Source organism: Dasypus novemcinctus, chromosome 24 (genome assembly GCF_030445035.2).
Source record: "Dasypus novemcinctus isolate mDasNov1 chromosome 24, mDasNov1.1.hap2, whole genome shotgun sequence".
Classification (NCBI taxonomy): Eukaryota; Metazoa; Chordata; class Mammalia; order Cingulata; family Dasypodidae; genus Dasypus; species Dasypus novemcinctus.
In genome coordinates, this window is record NC_080696.1 from 22438045 (window position 1) to 22448065 (window position 10021).

Consider the following 10021-nt stretch of genomic DNA (forward strand, 5'->3'; position numbering starts at 1 on the left):
CTTTGTTGTGCTTATTTTGGCTACTGGTGCAAGGTCTTGAGTAAATCAAAGCCTTCACTTCTGGTCAGGCAGTTCTCATTGGCTTGTGTCTGCCCAACTCAGATTTTTTGCAGGATCATTCATTTCTCATCATTTTTTCATTTGTTTTTTTTTTTTTTTTAAATATTTATTTATTATTATTATTTTTAATTACATTAAAAAAATATATGAGGTCCCATTCAACCCCACCGCCCCCGCCCCCCACTCCCCCCACAGCAACACTCTCTCCCATCATCGTGATACATCCATTGCACCTGGTAAGTTCATCTCTGAGCATCACTGCACCCCATAGTCAATGGTCTACATCATAGCCCAGACTCTCTCACGTTCCATCCAGTGGGCCCTGGGGGGATCTACAGTGTCCCGTAATTGTCCGTGAAGCACTATCCAGGACAACTCCACGTCCCGAAAACGCCTCCACATCTCATCTCTTCCTCCCATTCCCCACACCCAGCAGCCCCCATGGCTACCGTTCCCACACCCATTCCACATTTTCTCTGTGGACATTGGATTGGTTGTGTCCATTGCACACCTATGTCAAGTGAGGGCTTAGATTCCACATGGGTACTGGATGCACTCTTCCCGCTTCTAGTTGTAGACACTCTAGGCTCCATGTTGTGGTGGTTGACCTTCTTCAACTCCATGTTAGCTGAGTGGAGTAAGTCCAATAAGTCAAAGTGTAGGAGCTGAAGTCTGTTGAGGCTCTGGGCCTGGGTGTCATATTATCAGTCCAGAGATTCAAATCCCCTACATATATCTTAAACTCAGCACCAACTACAATTTCAATAAAGTAGCATGCAAGTCTTGTGAAAAGAGATCCCCTCTGAGTCCATTTCCATCACGCAGAAACACCAGCTCCAAAGAAGGGCCATCTGTCATGGCAGTGAACCCCTTCTGCCATGACCATAGAACCCGTGGGTCTCTTTATCCCTCAAAAGAACCAATACCTGGGGTTGTATCTACCTTATCTGTCTCTTAGACTCTGTTCAGTTGTACATAGGGGTATTCCTTCCGACAACCTCCAGACTCTTTTTTGGAGACTCACAGCCTTATAATCTCATTTCTTCTTTCCATTTCCCCCTTACATTAGGTCAAACCGCTTCCCGAAGTCATGTTATTATATGTAGACAGGTATATTCTGCTGTTCCGCATTGAATCTTTAATTCAAGGTCATTTTCTAGTTGCTTCTTCAGCTGGTATGTGGTAGTGATCCCTCGGTGCCAGGGAGGCTCATCCCCGGGTGTCGTGTCCCACGCTGGGGGGAATGCATCACATCTACATGCTGAGTTTGGCTGTGAGAGTGGCCACATTTGAGTAACATGAAGGCTGTCAGGAGGAAACCCCCAGGCACAATGCTACTCTAGGCTTGTTCTTATTGCAGGTGCATAGGCTCAAAAGTGTAGCCATTAGTATCAAGAGCCCACTGTTGGGCCCTCCTTCCTTCCTGGTTCTTGCCGTTGCACCTGGAGGATTGCCGCTGCTCTCCCAGGGCCCACAACAGTGACCCCCCGGCCAGGAGCCCAGTACCCCCCCAGCTGTTGTTTTTAATTGTTTCCACTATGGGTATATATAGACATTACCATATACCCTGGGCATATGCCCTGTATAACTCCCTGTCAACCATATATATCCTGTCAATAACATCCCATATCAGTATTCCTCCGCTGCCATTGTTGAACCACTCTGTGATCCAAAACTTCCCGTAAAGTGAATCCCAACATAATGTCAGCTTCAGAAGAGTCTTAGATCACCAAAATTCATATATACAATATACAGTATTTCCCCAGATCCACCATAAAACCTTTTCCCTTCCACAGCAATAATCTTTTAACTTATTCATATCATATTTCCTGAAACTGATGTACAGATTCCGAAACTGTAGTTTTCAAACAAGGTAACATTTGTGCTTACTATGTGGTCCATACTTTAGGTTGTACAGTTTTCTAAATTTTCTAGTTATCCTATGTTTTGTCTTATGGTTTTCATTATTAGTCTGTCGTCCCCTATATGTTTTTGGTGTAATATTAGCTGTTTTATATTCATCCTCGTGTATTCTCACATAACTCCTCTTTTGCCCCTTATTTACCTTTGTTCTATCCATTGCACGTCCATTTTCCCCTCCCCTTAGGGCCCACAACGCCTGCCAATCTAATGCCCTGGGAGCCGTCCTTTCTCACGAGAGATACAGTTCTCTCTATTCGACGGCATTAGTCTTCCCCAGGATATGGGTCCACCCCACCCAATGGTAGAACCCACCTTGGCAAAATGAGCCTTCAGCTATTCCCTCCGGAGTCCGTCCCGCATCAGACCATACCCCCTGAGCGTCCTAACCAGGTGACCCTCCTACTTATACTTTAATACGTTTTACTCAACATTTAGTTCTCAACGAACTTCTGGCACTCTCCCATGTTTGTATGTTTCCCCTCCCTCCCACCTATTTCTTGGACCATATTACCCCTCTTCCCATCCCCAGCCCCCCTCAAACCCAGAAAACCCCACCCGAAGGTAACCCCTTGCCCCCATTTTGTCCCTTCTTTGTGCTCATACTTACCCCCAGCTCATCACAGATTCCACCCCTACAGACATTAACTCACATCCTTCCTCCACCCCCGATTTCCAGTAAGCCACTTTTCCAGACTCTAGCTCTCTGAGGCAGTTAACTTATTTCATATCATTGAGGTCATATAGTATTTGTCCTTCAATGCCTGGGTTGCTTCACTCAACATAAGATTCTCAAGGTTCATCCATGTTATCACGTGTGATTGTAGTGTATTGGTTCTTACAGCTGAGTAGTATTCCATTGTGTGTATATACCACATTTTATTGATCCACTCATCTGTTGATGGACTTTTGGATTGATTCCAACTTTTGGCGATGGTGAACAATGCTGCCATGAACATTGGTGTACATATATCGGTTTGTGTCCTTGTTTTCAGATCTGATGGGTATATACCCAGCAGTGGTATTGCTGGGTCATATGGCAAATCTATGGATAATTTTTTGAGAAACTGCCAAACTGTCCTCCAGAATGGTTGGATCCTTCTGCATTCCCACCAGCAATGGATGAGTGTTCCCCTTTCTTCACATCCTCTCCAGCATTTGTATTCTACTGTTTTTTTCATGGCTGCCAATCTTATGGGAGTAAGATGGTATCTCATTGTCGTTTTGATTTGCATTTCCCTGATAGCTAGGGATTTGGAGCGTTTTTTCATGTGCTTTTTAGCCATTTGTATTTCTTCTTTGGAGAAGTGTCTGTTTAAATCTTTTTCCCATTTTTTAAATGGGTTGTTTATCTTTTTGTTTTCGAGATCTATGAGTTCTTTATATATGCAAGATATAAGTCTCTTATCAGATATATGGTTGCCAAATATTTTCTCCCATTGTGTGGGTTCCCTTTTTACTTTCTTGACAAACTCCTTTGAGGTGCAGAAGGCTTTAATTTTGAGGTAGTACCATTTATCTATTTGTTCTTTTGCTGCTCGTGCTTTTGGTGTGATATTCATGAAGCCATTTCCTATTACAAAGTCCTGTAGATGTTTCCCTACACTGCTTTCTAAGGTCTTTATGGTCTTGGCTCTTATATTTAGGTCTTTGATCCATCTTGAGTTGATCTTTGTATAAGGTGTGAGATGGTAATCCTCTTTCATTCTTCTACATATGGCTATCCAGTTCTCCAGGCACCACTTGTTGAATAGGCCATTCTCTCCCAGTTGAGAGGGTTTGGTGGCTTTATCGAATATTATATGGCTATATACATGAGGTTCTATATCTGAACTTTCAATTCGATTCCATTGGTCTGTGTGTCTCTCCTTATGCCAGTACCATGCTGTTTTCACTACTGTAGCTTTGTAGTATGTTTTGAAGTCAGGAAGTGTGATTCCTCCTATTTCGTTTTTCTTTTCCAATATGTCTTTGGCTATTCGGGGCCTCTTTTTATTCCAAATAAATTTCATAGTTAGTTTTTCTAGTTCCTTAAAGAAGGCTGTGTTGATTTTTATTGGGATTGCATTGAATGTGTAGATCAGTTTTGGTAGGATAGACATCTTAATAATATTCAGTCTTCCTATCCATGAACAGGGAATATTCTTCCATTTATTTAGGTCTTCTTTGATTTCCTTGAACAATCTTGTATAGTTCTCGATGTATAAGTTTTTTACCTCTTTAGTTAAATTTATTCCTAAGTATTTGATTTTTTTATTTACTATTGTGAATGGTATTTGTTTCTTGATTTCCTCCTGATCTTGCTCATTATTGGTGTATAGAAATGCTACTGATTTTTGCGCATTGATCTTATAACCTGCGACTTTGCTAAACTCATTTATGAGTTCTAGGAGCTTTGTTGAAGATCTCTCAGGGTTTTCTATATATAGGATCATGTCATCTGCAAATAATGAAATTTTGACTTCTTCCCTTCCAATTTGAATGCCTTTTATATCTGGTTCTTGTCTCAGTGCTCGAGCCAGTACTTCCAAGACAATGTTAAATAGGAGCGGAGACAATGGGCATCCTTGTCTTGTTCCTGATTTTAGAGGGAAGGATTTCAGGACTTCGCCATTGTAAACAATGTTGGCTTTAGGTTTTTCATATATACTCTTTATCATGTTCAAAAAGTTTCCTTGTATTCCGATCTTTTGGAGTGTTTTTATCAGGAAGGGGTGCTGTATTTTGTCAAATGCCTTTTCTGCATCTATAGATATAATCATGTGGTTTTTTTCTCTCAATCTGTTTATATGGTGTATTACATTGATTGATTTTCTTATGTTGAACCATCCTTGCATACCTGGAATAAATCCCACTTGGTCATGGTGTATAATTCGTTTAATGTGTTGTTGAATACGATTAGCAAGTATTTTGTTAAGTATTTTTGCGTCTAGGTTCATTAGAGAAATTGGTCTGTAATTTTCCTTTCTTGTGGTGTCTTTGTTTGGCTTTGGTACTAGGGTAATGTTGGCATCATAGAAGGAATTAGGCAGTGTTCCTTCTGTTTCGATTTTTTGGAATAGTTTCAACAGGATTGGTGTTAGTTCTTTCCGGAATGTTTTGTAGAATTCACCTGTGAAGCCGTCTGGCCCTGGGCTCTTCTTAGTTGGGAGATTTTTAATGACTGATTCTATCTCTTTGCTTGTGATTGGTTTGTTAAGATCATCAATTTCTTCTTTCGTCAGTATGGGCTGCTTATGTATTTCTAGGAATTTGTCCATTTCCTCTAAATTGTCATTTTTGTTGGAATATAGTTTTTCAAAGTATCCTCTTATGATAGTCTTTATTTCTGTGGGGTCAGTGGTGATATCACCTTTCTCATTTCTTATTTAGTGTATTTGCATCTTTTCTCTTTTTTTCTTTGTTAGTCTCGCTAAAGGTTTGTCAATTTTGTTGATCTTCTCAAAAAACCAGCTCTTGGTCTTGTTTATTTTTTCAAGTGCTTTCTTATTTTCTATTTCATTTAGTTCTGCTCTTATCTTTGTTATTTCCTTCCTTCTTCTTCCTGTTGGGTTACTTTGTTGTTGTTTTTCTAATTCCTTCAAATGTGCAGTTAATTCTTCAATTTCTGCTCTTTCTTCTTTTTTGATATATGAATTTATGGCTATAAATTTCCCTCTCAGTACCGCTTTTGCTGCATCCCATGAATTTTGGTATGTTGTGTTATCATTATCATTTGTTTCAAGGTAGTCATTGATTTCTTTTGAGATTTCCTCTTTGACCCACTGTTTTTCTAAGAGTGTGCTGTTTAATTTCCAAATTGTCGTGTGAAGTCTGGGTCTCTGTCCCTTGCAAATTTCCAGCTTGACTCCACTGTGGTCAGAGATATTGTTTTGTATGATTTCGATCTTTCTGAATTCATTAAGCCTTTCTTTGTGGCCTAGCATATGGTCAATCTTGGAGAATGTTCCATGTGCGCTTGAGAAAAATGTATATCCTGCTGTGTTTGGGTGTAATGATCTATATATGTCTGTTAGATCCAGCTCTTCTAATATACTGTTCAAATGTTTTGTTTCTTTAGTGATTCTGTTTCTTTAGTGATTCATCTGGAGATGTTCTGTCCAGAGTTGATAGTGGTGTATTAAAATCCCCCACTATAATTGTAGATGCATCTATTCTTTCACTTAGTTTTTCCAGCATTTGCCTCACATATTTAGAGGCGCCCTTGTTAGGAGCATAAATATTTATGATTGTTCGATCTTCTTGACAAATTGTCCCTTTCACTAAAATATAGTATCCTTCTTTGTCTCTCACAATTGTTTCGCATTTAAAGTCTATTTTGTCTGATATTAATATAGCTACTCCTGCCTTTTTTTGGTTGTTGTTTGCTTGTATGATTGTTTTCCAGCCATTCACTTTCAACCTCCATGAGTCTCTGGGTCTAAGATGTGTCTCTTGTAGGCAGCATATAGATGGGTCGTATTTCCTTATCCAGTGTCCCAGTCTGAATCTTTTGATAGGTGAGTTTAATCCGTTGACATTCAGTGTTATTACGTTTAGAGAGTTATTTATGATAGCCATATTTTGGTTGGATTTGTGTTTGCTATATTTTGTTTGTATTATTTTATTTTCCCCTTCTATTTTTGTCTTTCTTGTTGCTTTTACACTCTCCTCCATCTCTGACTGTCCTGTTTTTTCCTTTCTTCCTGCAGAATTCCCTTAAGAATTTCTTGAAGGGGAGGTTTCTTGTTGATATACTCTTTCAGTTTCTGTTTATCTGTGAATATTTTGAACTCTCCATCATTTTTGAATGCTAGTTTAGCTGGATAGAGTATTCTTGGTTGGAGATTTTTTTCCTTTAGTACCTTGACTATATCATACCACTGCCTTCTTTCCTCCATCGTTTCAGATGAGAAATCAGCACTTAATCTTATGGAGTTTCCCTTGTATGTGATGGTTTTCTTTTCTCTTGCTGCTTTTAGAATTTTTTCTTTGTCTTGAGCATTGGATAATTTGACAAGTATATGTCTTGGGGTGGGCCTGTTGGGGTTTATGACCAGTGGAGTGCGCTGTGCTTCTTGGATATGTATATCTGTCTCTTTCAGTAGATTTGGGAAGTTTTCATTCATTATTTCCTGCAACACTCCTTCTGACCCCTTTCCCTTCTCTTCTCCTTCTGGAATGCCTATAATACGTATGTTTGAGCGTTTTGCGTTATCATTCAGGTCCCTAAGTCCTATCTGGATTTTTTCTACCTTTTTATTGACCACTTCTACTATCTGTTTGATTTCCAATGCACTGTCTTCCACATCACTAATTCTCTGCTCTGCCTCTTCTAGTCTGCTGATATTTGCTGCAAGTGTATTTTTGATTTCTTGAATTGTTGTGTTCATTTCCATCATATCTGTTATTTTTTTGCGCATGTCTGCAATTTCCCCTCCAAGTGTTGTCTTCACCCTGTTAACCTCTTTCATTACTTCATCAAATTTGTCGGTGATAAATGTTCTGAGATCTTTCATTGCTTGTGCGAAGTCCTGTCCCCCTTCCTGATTTTCAGTTTGTTGATTGGATTCAGCCATGTTTTCCTGATTACTGGTTTGGTTTGTAGATTTTTGTTGCTGTCTTGTCAACATTTTTTCTTGACGGGTTTAATCAGTTCCTTAGCTTCTTTGTCTAGTCTTGGAGATTAATTAGCTGTTGTTTTTGCGTAAGTGTTATATCTTCTCTTTGTCACTTTGTTCTTCTTATTCCAATTTCTTATTGCTAGTTAAGCTCACTTTAAAGGAAAGTATTAGTGCTGGGGAAAGTCAATTGTGTAAGGAAGGAAAAAGTGTGAAGTAGTATTGGTGATATATGTTTACAAAGCAATAATATGAGTTCTGGGAGGATGGAGGTTAGATCATGTAAATTGTGTAGAGTTATAGTAGTAGGAAAGTACCTATAATGAGGTAGATGACTGAATATGGGAGGAATGTGGTACGTACTAAGAGGCTATTGTTTTCGTGAGAGAGGGAAAGAGAAAAGAAAGGTAATAGTTTCAGGGACGAATACCAGATGGAAAACTAAACAAAGGTATTAGAAATTAAGAGTTAGACACTTTGTGGATCAAAGAAAGGGAGATGGAATATAGGAGAGATAGCAGATGGTGGAGGATATCAAGTTGTAGGGGAAAGGGGATAGTGTAGATAGGCTAAATCTATTCACAGAGAAATGAGGCAGTGGAGGGTGAGGAAACCCAGCAAATGTGAGGTATTTCCTGTAGGATCTTCCCACCAAATCGATGTCCAGACACTTCCTGCCCTGAAAAAATCCTGAAAAAGCCTGGTCCCAGAGAACCTCCAGCGGTGCCCAGCTGCCTCTTCCCAGGAGAGACGGCAAGGCAAGCTCACTCAGCCACCATCTTGCCGGAAGTCCTCATTTGTTCATTCATTCCTTCAATCATTCATTCTCCTGTCTCTCCACCCCTTTCTTTCATTCTACCTGACAGGAATGCAGGACAATGCTACCAGGGAGCAGTTGCCTGTCCCCACCCCCTATAATCTTTTCCCAAGGAAGAGATAGCCAGTCAAGGAGATGTGGAAATTTTATGCTACAGTAGCATCAGTGACTCAAGCTTCTCTCTCAAGAAATTAGACTAATAATTATACCTTGTATTCAGAAAATAATGTAGAAAAAAGGAAATTATTAGAGAAATGCAGAAATTAATCAAATAGAAAACAAAGTTTCTGTAGAAAAGATCAAGAAAGCCCAAAGTTGATTCTTTGAATGTCTAATTAAATTGGTAAGCCTTGGTAAGGGAAATCTAGAAGGGAGAAAGCACTCATAATTACCACATCAGGAATAAAAGGGGCCTTACTTCCAATCCTGCAGATCTCAGAGTTAACAATGGGATAGAAAAATCAACCTGATGCAGTGATGCTGAAGAAGAACAACTGTTGGGGTCTGCAGCTTCTAGGGTGTGTGCACATGACAATGAAACCTGGGCACACTCTTTGGCAGGTTGCTATGTCTCCTCCTAAGGCCTGCTGTGTCATTACACACTATGTGATCAATGTAAATGGATACGCGAGGAGGAAGGGGGCCAAGGTGGGTTTGTGCTTTCAGCACCCTGGTCACTACGTGTGCTAGATCTAGTCCAGCCCCACCACCTGTCCCCAAGGCCGTGTTCCTCTGACCTTGGCCCCATTTTTGAGATCACAGTGTACAAGTGACATGAAGACCGGGTTGATATGACCTCACAATCATGTGGACCTGCCTACTGCCTGCCCTCTCCCTTCCATCACCCTGTTTATTCCCCAGAGGCTCTCTGGGATGGGGGCATCATAAGTCAATTCCTTTTTGTGGGCAGGAGACTAGAGAGAGTCTGAGCATCATGGAAACACACATTTTTCCCAGCTCTGACCCCTCCTCATGCCCCTGTCTGCTGCCTACACTGACCCCAGCACAACTCTTGCCTGGGGCTCCAGTTTCCTCTTTTCCTGGTGTTCTCAGTCCATGCCTTCTCCCCACCCCAGGACTTTAGAAACCCCTATCACTTGCTGACAGACCTCAGGGTGGGGATGGGAGGATGGGGAGCTCAGTCAGCAGGTGCCCTGTGGAAAATGGGTGGAAGCAGGGGGAGGAGATGGTACTCTCATGAACCACCTGATGCTCCCTCACCTAATGCTTTCCTTGGGGTCCTTGGTGATGATAAGGTCATGGGTAGATTCCCCTCTCCCCAGGTCTCAGGGAGCCCAGTTATTATTCAGAGTCCCTGTGACCCTACTGGACCTTGGATGCACTGCTGAAAGGCCAGAGCAGTACAGCCCCCCCTGGGTCCTTATCAAGGCCAGGCTGGGGCAGGAGTAGCATCCCTGGGCATGTGCAGGGAATGGGTGCATTGATTCATGTCCCTGGGTCCAGGGTTTTGGGAAAAGAATATGGGCACTGGTGGGGAATGTGGCCTCCTACTCTGCCTTGTGTTTGATTATATGGAAGGGATGAGATGGGGAGAGGGGAGGACATACTGAGACATTGATCATCAGAGAGAATGTCAGCAGCTCAGGACCCCTGAGGGCTGAGG